Source organism: Lissotriton vulgaris, chromosome 11, assembly GCF_964263255.1.
Source record: "Lissotriton vulgaris chromosome 11, aLisVul1.2, whole genome shotgun sequence".
In the NCBI taxonomy this organism is placed as follows: Eukaryota; Metazoa; Chordata; class Amphibia; order Caudata; family Salamandridae; genus Lissotriton; species Lissotriton vulgaris.
Window position 1 is genome coordinate 73,311,714 of NC_141699.1, and position 20,905 is coordinate 73,332,618.

Consider the following 20,905-nt stretch of genomic DNA (forward strand, 5'->3'; position numbering starts at 1 on the left):
AACCAGTACCTGTGCTAGCAGTCGATGGATCAAGAACAGTTTTACTGCCGCCCCTTGCTGGAAGAAAGGAGAACAGGTTTGTGTCTATCGACCTGGTAAAACCACATCATGTGTCCAATCATAAGTAGTAGGCCAAGTGGACTCCAAAGATGTAGCTGACGACCAAATCTGGCTACTATCCAAGAGGTTCAAACTGAGAGACTCATCACCCATTGAGGAATCTGCAGTGCGAAAAGAAGGACTTAGGCAACAAAGCCATGGAACTTGTACCTCTTGAAACCCAAATAACAGTTCTTCAAGAAACACCTGGCTACAATGATGTAGCATCTGACTATACTAACATGACAAAGGATCCGGTAACTCCAGTGATTTCAAGTAATCCTGATGCAATACATACAATTGACAGAACTGCCTCTGCCTATTTCATTAACTTTGATAAGTTTTCCGAGGATCCCAGTGAGCCTGAAACGACGCCAGCAAATAAAACTTTTAAAGAACAAGTAACAGAACATTTTCAGCAACTTGAAAAAACTCATCTGGCTTCACCATGAGTTGAACTTTGGATTGTGATAGGCGTACTTTTTCTTCTACTTTGGCTAATTCTTGTATTAACTTTGGGAATGCTGATAAATGGAAGATATAGTAAAATGGACACAGCAAGTAAGAACATCAACTTACTCCTCAAGCCACACAAATCATCTCATCGTGAACAAAGAGACTTAACATCAGTGAACATCACAGCCGTTCCTATACCTGGTGGTATAGCATGGGACAGAACTGATTATGACATCTTTGGCCCTGCAGAGCTGTTGAAGATTCCACATCAATTCAAGGTTTCCTTGAGTGACTTTGTTTCACCCAGCACATTTTCTGATGATTGGGACTTTGAGACTGTTAATAATATGATGACAGACTTAGAAATGTGTGAACAATTTACAAAAAATGAATACTTAGAAGGTTCATCAGATTATGAACAAATGTACTGTTTTAATCAATATGGTCATCATTATTTGCATAAATCTGCAAACCCTAGAAATGTTTATACTTATAATCAATGGGAACATTGTCCAACGCCATCAAAAGGAAGCTAAAAAACATTCTTTGAAAAATGTCCATACTTCTAAGGCTTTAATGTCTCAAATCCAGAAAATTTTATTTTTTTAAATGTGAATAAGACAGGAATAAAAAGTATGTTGACCAATACTAAACAAATTTATTCTGTGGCCTTTTATGCTCAGCTGTCCACATTAGGTTTTGACTTTTGGAAAGACAGCATTGAGACAAAAACTGTCTGGGGCACAAAAGACTGGCAGATGCAGGGAATAGAAGCTTTATATAGAGCCTGCATCATCCCTGAACAAATAATGTTTTTGAATAACACTGTTCAACAGACATCTTGTCTTGGCTTAGCTAAGATAAAAGATTTAAACAAACCGTCCATACCTACACCTGTACCTGATAGTAAGAACACTACAGAGGGGGTGGTCGACGTAAAAACTATTTTACTTAAAAACAGACCTGATCCTGATTGGAAAAAAAAAATAATCTAGCCCACAGACACAAACAACTGTCAAGATAGATTCCTGAATAAGACACAAGGGTTCACATTCACTAGATCCAAGATATGTCCAGAGACAACATCCAGGGATAGTAACAACATACAGTGTAGGAAAACTGTGCCTTGACTGGCTACAAAAATCCACACTAACAGAGGTAAAACAACACTTATCTTTACTTAAAGATGGCATTGATTTAAGGGACTTATTATAAGGTCCTGCGAAACGGCGTCATAAACGTTTTATATACGCTGGTATATACGCCATTTATAATGAAGCTTGGAAAGCGACACAAGCAGAGACTGCAGAAAGAATACGAGAAATTGATCGTATTAATTTAGAGAAAGCTCTCTCTGTAGGTGACAATGGGTTAACGACTCTGTCATCCAGAATTTATTCTTTGGACAGCATAGTATCCTCTGCCATAGACATAATGGAACAGGACTTGCTCATGCTACTGTATGGTCAGTCACAATTATGTTCTATAATGCTTTTAGGCTGGACGTTACAAAATCTTCGTTCTGGATATGTGCCATGGCGTTTAACCCTTTCAGTGCGGCGGCTATTCCGCCGCAGTGCTAAGGGGCGGGGGGGCCGCGCGGCGCTCCCGCGCTGGTGACGGAACCGCTCTGTCACGCCCCTCGGGTGAGCTGTGCTTGTGACGGAACGGTTCTGTCACGGCCTGCCCACTCAAGAGAACGCGCCGCGCAGGCGCGGCGAGCGGGCTGTGACGGAACCGTTCTGTCACCAGCACAGCCCACCCGAGGGGCGTGATGGAATGGTTCCGTCACAAGCGTGGGAGGGGTTAATCAACACCTTTCTGTATTTAACCTTACAGATAAACAAATCAGTTTGGCTCAAAGAGGACCAGACTATACGGTGCTGAGCATTGAAAAACTGGAAAGATTACCATTAACTGTTTCGGAAAAAGCTGCAACAGAACGGCTAATACATGGGACAATCACTCTGACTGTCACAATTTTCTATTTTCAATATTGTTTGAAACATATACCAGCTGGCGTATATGAAAGGTTGGGTAAAGAATACAAGTCAACCTGGGAATTACCATATACACACAGATGTTGGAGTAGGGGAAAAGAAGTATTTCTTAGTGGTACACAATGCAAAAGTGCACTAAGCAGTACACTTTTATGTCAGGGTATTAATTTACACGGAGCCTGCGATGGTTTTTCAACCAACTTATCCTGCCACCTGCAAGGTTCTCCAGCTGCAGTTAGATCCAATTTTAGGCAGCCTTCTAATGGAAGCTATATTATGTTGAATGATCACAGCTGCTGTGGCATGTTGCCAGGAATAGCCTATCTCGTAACAGTGTCAGCCAGGGTCACTTGTTGTATGCAAGTATTGCTTCCTAAAACTAAGACAGATGGGGAGTCGCCGTTATGGCCTTCACTGAACATCTCTTCTATAAGAATTGATAATTTAAGCAGAATGAAAGCCATTCTTTTACAAAAAACTTTGCTACTGACCTCGTCCAAAGAGACGTATGAACTACAAGTTGCAAGGTCCTCTGCGGAGATACATGCTCTTTTATCCACAAACTGCCCTGTACATTTCGTAGAAATGTGTGGTCGTATCACAAACATGTCTGATACCAGTGGTATTGTACATGTATTTAAGACAGTTTTTTCGGGACTGTTAGCACCCTTTGAAGCAGTCCTCGGCATATTTCCAAACTTCGTGCACTCTGTGTTCGGCGGCCTGCCTCTCATTTTGGGACTCATAGCAGGAATACTATTCTTGTTCTTTCTGCTCCGATATGGCAAGTCCAGTCACCAGCGACACCTGGATTACCTTAGAGAACACTCTTCTGGCAATGAAGTGTCGTGAGCGCATGATACAGATGCTGGGCTTGGCTCGTTTAAGAGATCTGAATACCATGTGGTTTCTATCATTCCGACCAATATGGCAAGATTGAATCTTACCTGTTCTACGATGCCTGCTATGTGGAGAAGAATGCGTGTTGGACATCTGTCTAACACTTCTATCAGCACTGCCAACGGATGTTGATACGTTGCTTGGTTTGGTAACGGCTCATGCATTGTGTTGTCCCCAGCGGCTACCAATCCTGATGACGGCATTCATTGAGGTCTCACAGACACAAACCGCTGACGGTGAGATACGTGGATCGACAGGCACACAGGTACCATCTCCATCTCCATCGAACATTGCTAATGTGGCTGACGCTGACGGCGATGCTTTACATTTTTGTGCAATCGGTCTACTTAATGAACTGGTCCAACTTTTTCCTACTGTGGTAGACAAATTCTTTACCAGCTTAGAAGATTTGATGTTTTCTCCAAACAATGAGACTGACTTTTGAAATAGCACACAGCATCCTATAAGACTCTGTATTCGACCTTCACTTTTTCAAAACAAAACTTCAAACTTTAGAGCTCTATTTTTCTACGATTTTACTTTTTCTAAAATTGAATATTTGTTTGGGGCACAAAGTAATCTGCCTAAAGTAGAACTATTCATAGAGAACAAGAATTCTTTGAATACTTCCAAGAGACAATATTTGACCTTGTCCACAACCAAACATTTTATATATTTTGTCATAGAATGGTCTTGACCTTTATTCTTCTGTATTTAAGAGCCATTTCATAAATGTACTTTCATGATTAATTCGGATTGCATTTCCAATATCATACTATATGCTTTGAATGAAAATATTGCTTTTCAAACACATACAGCACAAATGCTCATTTTCGTGTACAGCCATTTCGAATGCATTTTATGTATGGGGGGTGTTTACACATCATGTTTTAGATATGTTTTAGATATTTAGAATTTAGTAATGTCGAACATAATAAAGTGGAGTGGGTGTTGTATGGCGTTCTGGGACCCGAGGGAAATTTTCCTGATTCATGCCCTTATATAGTACAATTCATATTGCCCTAATATAGGCATAAGAAATCATAACCACATTTAGACATAGCCCATGCAGTCCAAATACAGGCATGACTACTTCCACCCGTTCCAAAAAGCCACAACGATTTCTTGAAAAAATCGGCTTAAGCAGTCAGGTACATCCCCTTACTTGAATATTGATTTGTCCAAGAACTCAAGGAGTTTTCAAAGAACTACCATTCCCTTGGGGTTCTTTGATGACGGTATTATGTCCAACTTTACTTCAAACTAGGCACCTTCAAGGTATAAATATGCCTACACTTGCCCTAGCAAAGACACAGTGGTTCGGAGCAGCTCGACTATCTACTTACCCGATGCAGCTCGCTACAGCAAGTGCCGAAGGAAGCCGACCCTCCAGCTGACGCACTGATCGAGAAGCTGTCTTTTCTCTTGCTGAGAATCCAGCTCCTGTGTTTCCCAAGCCCCCCTTGCGGAGTGTTGGGAAATCGAGTCCCGAGACCAGACCTCCTTCATTCTAAAACCAAGGTGCGGAGCTGATTAGACCCTAAGAGAAATCTTGGATAGATTCTTGGCAAAGAAACTAAACCTATGCTACATCACACTTACTTCTTCCCTCGTACAAGACTTAGGTTAGGTACATTGGGGTAGGCGTATTTTAGAAGCACCAGTTGAGTAATTTCAGCTTTTGTTATTTGTGTATGTATTTTTATATGGCTTAGAAACCATACAATGCTTTTACAGTATTATTTTATAATACTCTTTTTACTGAACGCATTATACTGTGCAACCAGTATTGCAATTGTAGCAGTTCACTTTACTTGCAAGAGATAGAAGACTGTTCAATAAATCCTTTTATTGAAAACACCTGTCTCTCTATTTTCTCTGCACCTCTGATGAAACGAAGCATGCACGATTTACTGAGTAAAATATCTATCTATTGTTTCCACAACTCTGAAGATACGTTTATTCTTGGGGAAACAAAGTTGTCATGTTTATGCGGTTGTCAGAAACGAATCCCTTCTTGTTTATTCGAGAAAGTTTATAGTGACCTCTGAGCTAGCTGCCACTCACAATTAAGTCTAATATAGTCGCTAGAGACCTAGTCGACCTCAGTCCTACGTCAAATCTATAGGATATGTTATTCCAATGCCCAGAGCCTATTGGGAATATAGGAACTACACTACACTCTGGGTTTGTGTCCTCCATTATGGGTGGCTTAGCCACGCCCCAACAACCTCACTGTCCTTAGTGGTTCTTGGCACCACCAGAATGCAGACTAACACATTTGGAACAACATTCCTGTGTCCGTCAGGACCACCCCAACGCTGATCCAGTTTAGGAAGGAGTTGAAGACTGAGGTACCTCAGGCCTTTGTGGTATATTACGAGTACCTCTATGCTTGGGGGATAGTCTTTACTCATGATCAAATTGCTGATTTTGTACACACTATGCCTCTCTGACCTGTATCAGATACAGTACATAAACAGCTTGACAAACCGAATACTGTGCAAGAGCTAGTGGGAGCACTGGCGGGCCTTCGTCCTGGGAGGGCTCCTAATGGGTTTCCTTGTGAGTTCCTGAAAGCATATATGCCCCAGTTGGGAGAACATTTGTTGAGGGCACCTCAGGAGGCCTCTAACATGGTAATCCTTCTGCTTGACTGGCGGCATGCGAAAATTGTGGTTTTCTACAAGCCAGGTCATTCCCCTGAGGAGCCGTCCTCGTACCGGCCAATCTCACTCTTAAATATAGAAGTAAAGTTGCTGGCTAAGGTATTGGCTGACCGACTTCTCCAACATAACTCTGATCTAGTTCACCCAGATCAGGCCGTTTTTAGGGCACAACGGTCTAACTGTCATAATATTCGAAGGGTTCATAATGCTCTAGTGAAGGCGTCATGCCTGGGGAAGCCAGCAGCCATTCTACTGGAGGACATCGAGAAAGCCTTTGATTCGACAAGTTGGGAGTACCTGTTTACCCTCCTTTAGGCCCTTAACCTAGGTCCACGATTCCTCTCGTATATTCACCAACTATACACTGACTTGTAAGGGTCAGTTCATGTGGCGGGTGTTGTTTTTGACCGCTTCCCTATATACAGAGGCACTAGACAGTGGTGTCCATTTTCCCCCCTGGTATTCGCACTCACAGTGGAGCTGCTGGCCGTATGGGTGAGGCGCGACCCCCCCCCTGGTGCGAGGTTTTGATTGGTTTGTCAGGATATCCAATAGGATAGCATAATACGCAGATGATGTTCTGTTTTTTGGTTACCGACCTAGCCTTTTCTGACCCACGGATACTACAGACCCTGTAGGACTTTGGCGAGACCATGGGGCTCCACATGAACCTGGTGAAGTCAATACTTTTTCCAGTATGAGGATTCAAGGGCAGGACGGACCTGTGCAGTTGATGGGTTTCATTACCTGGGGGGGGGATATATTTCCTCTCATCCGGCAATCTCATGGCTTCAAAATTTTGGCCCGCTGTTGTCTCCAGTTTGGGAGGAAATGAGGGCATGGGCCCCATTGCCCCTGTCATTGCTAGGACGGTCGGTCATCTTAAAGATGGAGTCTCTGCCAAGACTATTGTATCGGCCTCAAAATGACCCCTACAGCATTCCACATTCATGGTTCCAACAAATGAGTGCAGTCCTTAATCATTTCCTGTGGAAGGGACGAGCAATCCGCGTGGCTCTCTGAACTTGTGTTCAGTCCTCCTTTTGTGGGGGAATCACTGCTGCTGCCTCTCATCTCCTTAACATTAACAATTGATGGCACAGTGACCAGGGCGATAGAGCTAAGCAGTGGAGAGATGGGTGATCTGTTGATCCTTGACTTCCTATATAGTTATATGGTGGATGGAGCAACTACTCCCAATGGTCTGGGTGGTCATTCGGATATGATGGAACACTGTTCGACGATTGGGCTGGTGGGGGAGATTGAACGGGGTACTCCATGTTGGTACGGGAATGTCCTACGGTAGGTGTCTGCATTGCCAGGGTTCTGGGACTGGGACCTCATTTGCCTTCCCATGTTGGGTGAAATCATGAGTGGAATGGTTCTGAAATCCTTCCAACAACTGCAGGATGAATACCAACTCCACCACAGCCAATTTTACAAATACCTACAGTTCTGACATGCTTTACTTTCATACATTGGGAACCTACAGGAACTGTCGGAGTTTAGCCCACAGGAGGGTAAGCTGCTGATTGGAGATCTAGGGGGCCACAAGATTAGACAGATTTATCAGACCTTGGTAGCACATAGCCCCAACACCTTGACAGCGTTGCAAGAGACTTGGAGGGGAGACATAGAGGACTTGAATGGCAATGATTGGGCAGAAGCCTTGGCATCCCCCGTGATGCAGCCATAACTTCTCGCCACCGCCTGATTCAATTCAAGCATCTGCATAAGGCCTATTATATGTGGACCTGCCTATGGCAGATGGGTTAGATATCCTCCCCTTTGTGTTTCCAATGTGGTGTGGAGGAGGGGACCTTCCTCCACACAGTCTGGAGTTGTACAGCATTGCCGCCCTTTTGGAGGGGAGTGGCCTCTTGCCTGGCCCGGTTGTTGTCGTGGGAGGTTCCTATTGACCCCAAACTGATTCTTCTTCACAGTACGGAGATGATCGGAGGGAATCCATGCAAGCAGCATCTTTTGTTTTTGGGAGTAACCCTAGCCAAGCGTGACATAGCTCGGTACTAGAAGGCAGAGTCGCCGCCTTTGGTGGGTGTGTGGAAGACTGCTATGGATAGGTGCATGGGGATGGAGATCGCAGTCTTTCAGGCAAGGGGCTGCCCCCAGAAGCATGGTAGGATCTGGCGGCAGTGGGCATATTATCAAGGCATTTTGTTATCGCCTGTACGGCCAGCTGAAGACCTCATTGAGATGGAGGTACAATCGTAGGGGTCTGAGATATAGTGGAGGGTCCCTACTCTCTGTACGATACTTATGTCTAAGGGTGTCACTGATGTATGGGTTCTGGGGTTAGTGTCCTGTCTGTGCTTGTTTTGTTTGATTATTGTTTGAAGTGGGGGTCTTTGTCCCTCACCGCTGCCACTAAATGCTGGAGACGGGGAGTCCCCGACCCCTCATTTCAACATTAGGCTAAGTAAGGACACCATCTGAGATAGCCCAGCTCACCCCATTAGAAGCTTGGCATGAGCAGCCAGGCTTATCTCCAAGACACAAGTGTACAGTATGTGCAACAACACTCACAGCAACCCAATGATGTCAACACAAATAGACTCCACACAAGTTTTTATAAAATGTGTATAATCTTTATGTAAGAAGTTATACCATATCACCACACGATACAAAATCAACATATAAGAATGGGTAGTATTCTTTCCGGTGGGTTAGTAGGTTCTAATCCCAACCACTGCTTCTAACCAACAGTTAACTCACTTCTAACCGTTTACAGAAGGTTAGACAAGCCGTATTGCTAGAATCACACACGTTGCAAAAGGGAAGAAATACTGCAATGCGTAACAATGTTCTCTTGTACTGTGCAACAGAGAAACAATGTCAACAAACAGCAGGTTTTCCTTTTCCTCTCTTTATCAAGGATAATGATCCTCATGGGTCCCTAGATCTTAGTGCGGCCTTCCCACCCAACATGAGTATGGTCAATGCGAGAGTTACCAAATGTACAAAACTATTTTGGGACAATTCTTCAACAAGAGCACATTCTCACACATGAGTTTAAAATTTCAATGATTTATTGAAAAAATGGTTAAAATATCAGTATTCTATTTGGGTCACGATGTACATTATTTCCAAATCAGTAATCACAATTAAAAAAACATTTCCATTAAAATCATAAACGAACACAATTTATTGCAAACAATTCTTTTGGTCACTTTATAGTTAAAAATAAAACAAACAAATTGTTGACGCGGCGTTTCGGTGACATACACAATCTTGCACCTTCTTCAGGACTTTGTTCATTACATGTACATCTATTGGCTCCAGATGGAACCTCCAAAGTTCTGTATGGTTAAAAACTCTTCAGGACCCAAATTTGACAAGCTAGGGGTTATTTCCTTTCCTGGCCAGAAATTTGGTGATCCAAGTGTCTATTTTTCTTGTCTTTCAAAAGCTCACTTAAAGTTCTTTTCTCCTCTTTGGGGTAAGGGGGACGTCTTTTAGTTAAAAAGGTCCAAGCTTCCTGGATAGGGATCTTAGTTATATATATTTATTAATTAATTGGTGAGGTTTTCTTTGTCTTCCTCTGTAAGTTTTTCTTGATCTTGTACAATTCAATCAAGGCCTACTGTATTGGAAATTTTAACAAATTGTTCCAAATAGTGAATAGGTGGATCTGGCACGACGTCCTCCCTTGTCAGCTTCCTTTCTACAGAGAAACAATGCCATACGTAGTGCCAGAGTCATGTACTTTGCAATGAAGCAATAATACAATGCGTATCACTACCAGTATGCCCTGTACCAGGAAGAAACAAAGCAATGCGTCAAGCTACAATCATATACTGTGCAATGAAGAAATAATGCACTGTGCCACGTTATAATCAGGTACTGTGCGGTGAAGAAATAATGCAATACGCCACATTACAATCATCTACTCTGCAAGGGGAAAATAACACAGTGCCTAGCCCACCAAGCATGTAGTTCGTCAGGCACAAATGAAGTCAGGCGTCATACGACAGTCCGATAGTTCGTTAGCAGCAATAATGCAACGTGTAATATGACAGTTTAGGTGCTCTGTTAACAGTGCCCCCAATATGGATCAATTATGACACAAAAGTACTGCTTCTCACACCGGCCCCATTACTGCCCCTCCTTGGGCCAGCACGGGCCGAGATCCGAGGCGAAGCAACAGGCTCGCGCAGCTGACAGAAGCGAGAGGCCGAGAGAGTGTCCCTCTGGGCCCACACCCCACCCCAGGTGGTGATCCAGGTTAACTGGGGGGCGCGACCCCACTCTCCTCTCCTCCTTTAGCGACTTGGGCCTTGATCCAAAACTCTGTCAATGGGTACGGCGAGCTCGGGCTGGCGGCTCAGCTCCCCCGGGGCTGCCTGCCCGGGTCGCTGCTGTTTAACTCCGAGGGCCCAATGACCTGGCCCTCCTTCCGGCGGTCCCAGTGAACACCGAGACCCGCCCTCAGCACTGTGGAGACTTACTTCGAATTTGGTGCACATGCTACCCAGGCACTCCTCATCAGCGCCTCTGGTTGCACCTAGACACGCACTCTGAACGTCCGAGACTCGCCTCTTCTCTGGTGCTCACGTTGACCCGGCGCTCTTCACCAACGCGTCTGCTTGCACCTCGACACGCACTCTGCGCGTCCGAGCCAATCACCCCTCACCATCGCCATGGCAGCACCACGACACACACCCTGCATGTCTGGGACTCACTTCTTCACTCGGTGCACACCACGACCAGGCGCTCTTCACCAACTCCGTGGCGGCACCACGACATGCACTCTGCGCGTCCTAGACTCACCTCTTCTCTGGTGCTCACGTTGACCCGGCGCTCTTCACCAACGCTTCTGCTTGCACCTCGACACGCACCCTGCGCGTATAAGTCTCACCTCTTCTCCTGGTACACACGATGACTGGGCGCTCCTCACCATCGCCCTGGCAGCACCACGACACGCATCCTGCACGTCTAGGACTCGCTTCTTCACTAGGTGCACACCACGACCAGGCACTCTTCACCAACGCCCTGGCTGCACCACGACACGCACTCTGTGCGTCCAAAACTCACTTTTTCGTTCGGTGCACACAACGACCAGGCACTCCTTACCAATGCCCTGGCTTGCACCACGACAACCACCCTGCGCGTCCGAGTCTCACCTCGTCTCCCAATGCACGCAACGACCAGGCGCTCCTCACCAACACCTTGGCCTGTACCACAACACGCACCCTGCGCGTCCGAGACTCAGCTTACTCCTGCATGCCCACGATCACAAGGCACAACTTCTGAGGATATCAAGCTGCAAAAGCACGCACACACCGCGTTGCATGGGACTTCTTCGGAAACCTTTATATTCCTGTGTTTCCAAACAGGGAGTCAGCTCACCTGAGGCCCTTGGGGTAACAAGACATAGCACAAAGCACAGTCTTCTTCAAGCAGGAGGACCCAGCGCCTCCAAGCACAGTCCCAACAGCCTCTCCCTTGGTTAGAACAACAAACTGCAGACCAGCCCCAGATCACAAAGCAAGGATTGGTATTTCCACAGCTGTCTCTTCAGTTGCTCTTTCTTTAGCAGAGGTTCCTCTTTTTTTTTTTAAACACATTTTATTCATCAAATGCCACATATATCACAGGGCTCTATACCCCAGGAGCCTCTGCACAATCAGTAACCAACATCAAGATTTTGACTTGTTGTTAACCAAAGGGAAGGAATGTAGCAAGGATGGAGAAGTGCAATGTAGTTGAAAAATACCCCCCCTACTTTTATTTTAAAACAGAAACCCTCCCCTCTTTCCCCAACTACTCCCCCACCCCACAAGTCGCACAACCAACCCCCAAAGCACAATCAGAACCAGACCACGCACCACACCCACCTCCCAAACTCATACACCCATACACGCAGACACCCTGTATACACATGAGGTAGCATAACATTGGAAGGGGGGAACTTCCTCCATGATCGGTTCCAACATTAGTCCACGATAATCCGCCCACCGCTTCCAGATTTTATAATGTTTCTTCGGGCAACCCGTGGCTGTAAAAGTAGGGAGTTCCAACCCCATGCAAAAGTCCAGGCCCCTCTTCCATAGTGACACCAACGGTTGCGCTGGCACCTTCCAAGCCATAGCGATATCCCTCTTTGCTGATGTGAAACCCAGCATCATAAGATGGTGCTTATAAATGTTGCCCCAATCCCTTCCATGACGTGTAGCAATACCAATTTTGGTGACCGGGGCAAGTCCCATCCCTACACTTCAGAGAGGCAGGACATCACCCCCCCCGCCAGAACCTCACCAGGGAGGAGCAATGCCAGATCGTATGCATCAGAGTCCCCTTCTCCTGTTCACATGTAAGGCACATTGGGGAGGCCACCATATCCAGTCTCCATAGCCGAACCCTGGTAAAATAGACCCTATGGAGATATTTAAATTGAATAAGACGTAGACGTACCGCAATGGTCACCCCTCACAGGAAGGCCAGAGCTTCCATCCAGTCCTCTTCTTCCATGGATCCCAGGTCTTCCTCCCAAGTCCCCCTAACATTCTGCAGGGTGTCTGTTAAATGTTGGAGATTTTATGATCCTGAAGATCCCCCATAAAGACCTGGGCTTCCACCGGACTGAATTCAGCGAGCGTCTCCAGACCCACCAGGCTAGGAAACAAGGCGTGTCGAAACTGGAGATGTTTCTAGAATTGGGATTTAGGCATCTGAAAATCACCCTGCAGGTCCTGAACGGACTTCAAGATGGTCCCTCTCATAACATCCCCAAGGGTAGAGATGCCAATGTTGTCCCAAACCCGAAACCCCGACAAAGCAGCCAATTGCGGCAGGTGCCCGGTATTCCACAGTGGGGTCTACCGGGTCAGCGTGTTCCACCACCCTATCCATCGCAAAGCCTGCCGTTATACCTGAAAGACCACCGAGTCACCGACGATAGGGACTTACGCGCTGGTGCAGAGAATAGGATCGTGTGGATAGAAAGATCCCCATGAGGTGCCGTTCCACAGCGTAAGCTGGGTCCCCTCTGCTCCCATACCACCACTCATTTAAGACAAGGAGCTGTGAGGCCATATAATAGGACAGAACATATGAGGTCGCCAAACCTCCGCAATATGTGGACCGGAAACATGTCTGCAGGGCATCGCGTGCCACCCCGCCCGCCTACAAGAACTGCCCCAGAGCCAAAATCAGCTGTCGAAACCATTGGGGGAATCGGGTAAGGATAGCTCTGCAGCTGATACAATAAGCGAGGAAGCGCGACCATCTTAAATATGGCTGATTGGCCATATATTGACAGTGACATGCAAGGCTAGATCTTCAAGTCTTTCCAGACGCGTTATCAGACCGGACCCAGGTTGCTCTCCCAAGCCACTGCAAGAGATTCGGAGAGGAACACCCCAAGGTACCTCACACCAGTAGTAACCACCCAGATCGACTCAGCCCAGACGCCCACCCCCGATGCATCCCCGAGAAGCCATAGCGTGGATTTATTTGAGTGGGGCTCCTTTATGGCAATGCATGACATCTGCCTGATGCAGGAAACATTGGCACTGGAGGAGAATGTAAGGGCCGGCTTCGCCACTTTTGATATCCTGGCAACAACAAGGGGCAGGGGGAGACCCTCGGGTGGCCTGTCAATATGGGTGGGCACGCACTTGGGCGTCCAGGCAGTTCAAATACCAACTAACTCTCTCATGTGTACTTTTAACGCTTCAAGACATGCCCCAGGTGGCCATATTAAACATCTATTCAAGGCCAAATAAGAGTGGGCAAGAATCCGACACCATTGATGTATTAAAGCAGTTCATACAGTCACTTGACCCCTCAGTCGCCCTATTAGTTGGAGGCGATTTTAATTGTCAGTTCGAGCCCCTCGTGAGTCCAGATATGGGAGAACTGGACGATGAGGGCCCGTTCTGGCATGTTCCCGACCCCCAGATCCCTCCTGTCAGAACATGGACACCATTGGTCCTTCAAATTAAATCACTCTCCCTTACAACTTCTCTGCGGGCATGTAATGGGAGGCTGGAGCCAGACAGACCGGGTTACGTTCAATAGATTAGGGCAAACTTCTATCATTGATTACATAATGATGGAAGCTAGACACTGGGATAGGTTGCTGGAATTTAGGGTTCACCCAAGACAAGATAGTGACCACAATGCCCTCGTCTTAACACTCAAACCTGGGAGTTTTGGGCTAATAAACCCTGCTCCCGAATCCAACGGCGCAGTGCCGCCTCTTCTGATATCTAATAATAGGCGGAGGGTTAAATGGCCTTATTTTCAGGGCTCTCCCACCAAACTTGCTGAAATATACTAAATAGCTATACCGCTGCTTTCAGATATGGGGGCTATAGGCAATAAGAACTTAGATCCAGACTCCTAAGGCAGAGCCTTGGAAATCCATAAGCAGCTGGTCGTCACGCTTGTAGATGTGTTTAGCCCTGTGGGAAGAAAAAACTCCACCAGGCCAGGACACATCCCTGGTATGACGCCTCCTGCAGGAAAGCAAAAAAAGACCTGCTTTCTGCAATAAAAGATGAAGATAAAATTAGTATTAAGAAATTCCGTCTGGTCTTATAAAAAGGCCATTATCAGGGAAAAGGACTGGGAGGAGAACAGATGGGAGGAACTTAGATCCGCACTCTCACGTAAGGACTCCAAGACGTTTTGGGCTATTGTTAGCTCTGGTGTGAGCGGGGGAGGACCAGCTCCAATTCCGAATATAGCGCCCTTAGTGTGGGAAGCACACTTCGGAGTACTATATGCTAACTCAAATGAAGAGATCATACTCCTTCCCAATCCCGAACCCCTCCAGGAGCATAGATTGGTGGGGATGATAGATTTGGTTCTGGGGGAAACTGTGGCGTCTCCTCTGTTGACCGTCCCAGGGCCCCGCCATGAGTATCGATTGGTGGGGCACTTGGACGGTGAACGGAGGCAGGACTCCCTGGTTGTTGGGGATGAGTACCATCCGGAACGGCCTGAGGATATCACCCTGAAGGAGGTCGAGTCTGCAATACCAAGACTACTACCTAACAAGGCCCCCGGCCTAGACAAAATGCCCTGGGATTTATTTTGGTCCCAACCTAAAATATGGGCACCGTATCTCGTTGTCCTATTTAACGCAATTCTTATGGGGACCGACCTGCCAGGGACCTGGCTTGGAGATGAGATCGTCCCTATCCATAAGAAAGGCTGCCCGTTAACCCCATCAAACTATAGGCCCATTAGTCTTATAGATATCACACTAAAACTAATGGGCAGGATCATCTTAGATAGAATCCAGGGGTAGATGGAAGAAAATGAGATATTGACCACACTCCAGGCCGGGTTTAGGACGGGCATTTCAACTTTCGATCAAATATTTCAGCTGCAGGTTTTATTTTGGAAAACGGTGAGAGTGGAGGGTGGCAGCCTCTATCTCATCTTTGTTGACCTGCGGGCCGCCTTCAACCTTGTTCCAAGGGAAAAGTTGTGGAAAGTTTTAGCAGACTTGGGTCTTCCACCCTATCTATTGAACATCCTAATCAGACTCCACACTAGCAACTTTGCCCAAGTCAGGTGCGGGACGCATGGTGATTTGTCGGAACGTTTTCCTGTTCTGAAGGTTGTACGCCAGGGGTGCGTCCTGGCTCCAACGGTATTTTGTCTTTACATCAATGGTCTTGTTGACCATTTAATTGGTGTAATTGATAATGACGCTCCCAGGCTGGTTACCGGGCGGGTGCCCGCTCTGATGTTTGCGGACGACACTCTGTTGTTATCTAAAACATCATCAGGCATCCAGCGTACTCTGGACGGCTTTGCAGCATTCTGTGCTTCACCTGGATTGGAGATAAACTTGGATACGACCAAGTTTATGATTTTCAATCCCCCGAAGCCGACCCGTCCAAACCCCATTCTCAATGGTATTGCTTTAGAAAGAGTCCAGACTTTTGTCTACCTCGGGATCACCTTGATGGAAAATTTTGACTGGGGTTTCCAAATTTCTAAATCAGATCTCAGGCTATCACAAGTAACAGGGTGTATGAGCAAAGTCCATAGAATCTCAGACTTCAAACCGGCAGCCCTGGTTATTGAAATATATCGATTCCAGGCTAGAACGGCCTCAGCGTATGGTGCTGAACTTTGGGGCCACAAAAGTACATCTAATCTCCTGAGGGTGGAGCAGAGTTTTATGAGGAGCCTCTTGGGCTTGCCACTAAGTACACCACTTATCCCTCTGTGACTTGATCTGGGGCTGGAATCAATAGAAGAGCTAGCAGCAGCACGGCCTATGCTCTACTGGAAGAGACTTTGGTCAGTGCCCGAACTGGTCCCTATAGAGAGGAATTTTTAGAGGTTTGGGCTCTTCTAAAAGGCAAGAATATCCCGTGGCTGCTTCACATCAAGGCTCTTAGTACCCAGATTGGTTTGCCCGAGCTCTGAGGTGTGTTGCCCGAGGATATCTAAATTGGAACTCGTAAGTCTGTCGCGTTCTAATCTAGGACCCCGATCAATACTGTGACCTTATGCCCCTATACGGCTACAATTCATTCATACCCCTATAATGGCATAAACGATCAGAGCCATATTTCAGCCATATTTCTGAAACTCGCCTCTGCAGCTCATTACATTCGATGACACAGCAGAAGCCACTATCTTAGATTCCTAGATTATACTCCAAGTTCTACAACAAGATAAAACTCAGCAACCTGGGAAAGCCCCGCTTGCTATGTTTTGATTAGTAATAGAACTCTAATGAGCACTGAAAGGACAATCATTTCCTAGTGACATCTTTATTGACGTCTTATGTCCAAAAACTTACGTCAAACAAGGCACCTTTCAGGTATAAATATTACCAACGTTGCCTTAAGCAAATGCGACTACGATAACGATGGTGTGGTGAATACAGGAGCAGAACAGCTGTCCCTTGCAGAGCCCAGCAGATGCAAGCAGCCCACGGACGCTGCCCCTCCTCCTCCTTGACGCGCTGAGAGAGACGCTGTCTTTTCTCTTGCTGAAAAAATCCAGCTCCGGCGTTTCCAGCCTACTCTTGCGAGTGACTGGGATATCGAGTCCTGAGAGGAGATACAAGACCTCCAACATTCTATTCCAGAGGTATGGTGTTGACTAAACCCTTAGAGAGAATTCTTGAAGCAAACCTTGGCAAAACCAACTTAACTTAAACTGCTACTTACTTACTCCCTCCCAAGTATTAGGCTTAGGTCAGGTACACTGGGGTAGGCGTAGTTAGAAGCACCAGTTGAGTACGTTAGCCTAATGTATATATGAATGTTTATATTTTATTCATTTTAACCATTGTATGGTCAAGAAACCATATCAATGCTTTTACAGTATTATTTCGCAATCCTCATTTTACTGTACGCATTTTTTATAATAACAAGTCTTGCAATTGTGGCAATTCATTTCTCTTGCATGAGAAGAAAGACTGTTCAATAAATAATACCTTTATTGAAAACGCCCGTCTCTCTATTCTCTGCATCTTGGTGAAAGTAATCTGCACAACTGACTGAGTAAAATAACTGTCTATTGTTTCACACGACTCTAGAGATTGACTCTTATTCTAAGGAGCAAAGTTGTCATGTTTATGCGGTTGTTGAAAAACTGAATCCCTTCTTGTCTGTGCCAGGGAAGCTGCTCACTTCCTATTCAGTCAAGAAAGTTTGAGACCTGGAAGACCGCACTTCTACATCTAAACTGCTGTTTATGTTATTCCAATGCGCAGGGCCTATAGGGAAAATAGGAACTACACTACATGGCGCCCAACGTTTGGTAAGGCGATAAAGTTAACGCAAGATGTTAGAGTAACTCAGTCGTGCATTTTTCACACAGACCCTTTCTACCGTAAATACTCCAATAGACGTCTGGAGTGGGTGAAAGGTTAAAATCCGCCCGAACTTAGTAGGAAGAGATTCCTATGTAAAGCTCTGGTTTATTCAACGTTGAAGGATACAGTGTTCCAAAATATTGTGCACCTAATCTTTGTTTCCTTGAGACGTGCTCTGCAAAAAACCTGCATTTCATACAATGTCAGACTTAGAGAACGGAACCACTGCAGCCGCAGTAAATGCGACTGAGCAGGGTCCCGATGGGATTAATGAACCGGGTGCGATAATCATCCCGGTCAACATAAGAAAAACTATAACGTTAAAACTTATAGAAAATGGACTGACCACACAAGGTGGCACAGTCGTCTTCATGATAGAGGCACCCGAATATCGTCAGACAGAGGTATTCTATTCATGGATAAAATTTCCAGCGGCAAACGCTGCAACAAACGAGTTCCACTATTACAAAATAGGGGATCCACCGGAAGAGTACGCTCCTTTCGAGGAGATTGAAATCCCATTAAAATACCAAGAGCACCTGCTCTGGTTTAAAGGCGCCCTAAAACATAATGATCATATTACCAGGCTCGGTCCACTAGGTAGACCAGGAGCAACGTGGCCGGTTCTAGCCAGCTACACACCACACCCGGACATTGCAAAAATGTCAAAAGAAGAGCTGTTAGCACAGCTAAAAACATTAATTAAAAAACATAGACAATTAGTCCAATATGTAATGCGGACTGCTACAGTCCAAACAGCTGTTAATGTTCCACAGCTGACCCCTCATCAGGGGAACACCAATAAAATTACACCACAGAGCATACAATCATGTCTTGGTAAAACACCCATAAAACGGGAACAAATTCCTTTCTGGTTAGCGCAGAAAATTACTCAAATAGAGGCAGTATTTCCGAATACTACTCCTATTGAGAAACACAGAATCCTGACCATCTGCCTTTCAATGGGGGTCGCACCACACGTGGAGGACTGTGACACTTGGGGTACTGTCTTTGCTTCCATTTACACAAAAACACATGGTGTTCCGTCAATGGCGGTAATACCAGATATGCTAAAACAGATTCAGAATGAATACGGTCCAGAACCTGCTTTAACTCTTGGTATGAAATTACTGAAAGACTTCAAACAGGTCTCGGCTGTATTACTAGCCAATATAAAAGGAGAAGCAGCATCTGTGGCGATCCGCGAGAAGTTGAAGGAAACAGATATAACAGATCAACCAATTGAGCTTGCCAGAATTATAGAAAAATGTTACGAAGAATTAGGTAGAGACAGCTTAGGTGGGAAACCAGTGAAACCCCAACTACTCGAAAATCCTGAAAAATTATTTATTAAAAATAATTCAAACACTCCTTAAAAGAACTGGGATGGAAATAAACAGTCCACTCCCAAGGAAAAAGTTTTCCAGTCCAGAGGAAGGTCTCCTCGACGGAGGGAAAGAACTCCGACTCGAGAACACCAGTCTCCCCAGAGGGAGCCCTCTGAGAAAATATATAACCTTAGAAATAGGGATAATTTGAAGAAGCCTGATAGATATCAAAGTATTGATACACGTCCCTCTCGATCTTTTTCGCAGAAATCGGAAAGAAGAGGACGGTCAGACCCAGGAGAGCACACCAAGTCCAAAGACAAGGAACCTGCTCAAAGTAAAAAATCACAATTTCCAAGAAAGAAGGTAGCCAGTATTAGAGTAATCGAACATGCCGAGAATACTGAGGACACAGTTGAAAAACGGGGAGTGGGCACAGGCAATGCTAGACAGCGCAGCAGAAATCAGCATAGCTCGCAAGATCCTGGTGAGTCATCTGGAGACAGTGGACACGAATGAATACATTCAAGTAGAAACTGCCGACACCAGAGTTAGCGAACATCATAAGATATTCGAAATAACACTGCGTATAGAGGGAGATAAGACTAGGAAAATAAGGGGTCTATTTTGGGATAAACTCTCAAAAGGCTATGACATCCTGTTAGCTGAGAAAGATTGGCCCCCAGAGTTTGTCAGGAAGTGCCCTTGTGGCGAAGAAATGATTATGCCTGCCTTCTCGAATCACATTCCGATTCACACTAAATATATATATGCAAGGAAATGGGCAGTGGCCCAGGCACCAGCACTATATAAAAATCATGTAGGATGGGATGAGGACTCTCCTCCTCACAAAATCCAGTGAAAAAGTCAACCGGCAGTATCCAATTAAGCAAGAAGCTAAAAAACAAGTCAGGGAGATTTTAGATCAACTTGAATACCAAGGGGTGATTGAAACATGCAGCTCTCAAATGAACAATCCTTTGTTTTCTGTCTCCAAACCGGACGATTCATATCGTCTAGTTTTGGACTACAGACACCTAAACTCATGTTGCAAAACATTTGCAGTACAAAATTCGCATAGTGCTGCACTAATAAATAACATAGTTCGTAAAAAATATAAAACGACATTAGACATATCAAATGGTTTCTTTTGTCAAAATATTGCACCAGAAAGCAGATACTTGACCGCTTTCTCAGTAATGGGGTCACAGAAAAATTTCTGTGGGCTCCCACAGGGATTCAAGAACAGCCAAGGGCTATTTCCAGCCAGAGTAACAGAGTTACTACAAATATATGACGATGAGGCATTATCTTACGTAGATGATATCTATCTCACAGACGACGACTTGGATACTCACTTGAAAAGAGTGAACACCATAATACTTGGGTTCGCAGCAGATGGTTACAAATTCAACTTTAAAAAGTCTCGAATTGCCCATCTGACAGTATTATTTTTGGGATATGAATTATCAAGTGAAGGAAAAAGCCTAGCGGACAACTTCTTGAGAAATGCGCTGTACTCCAAGCACCTAAAACGCTGAAGAACTTACAATCAATTCTAGGCTTCCTGAATTTCGGAAGAACTTACATCCTAAATTATGCGGAGAGGGTTAAACCTCTCTACGAACTAATTAAACC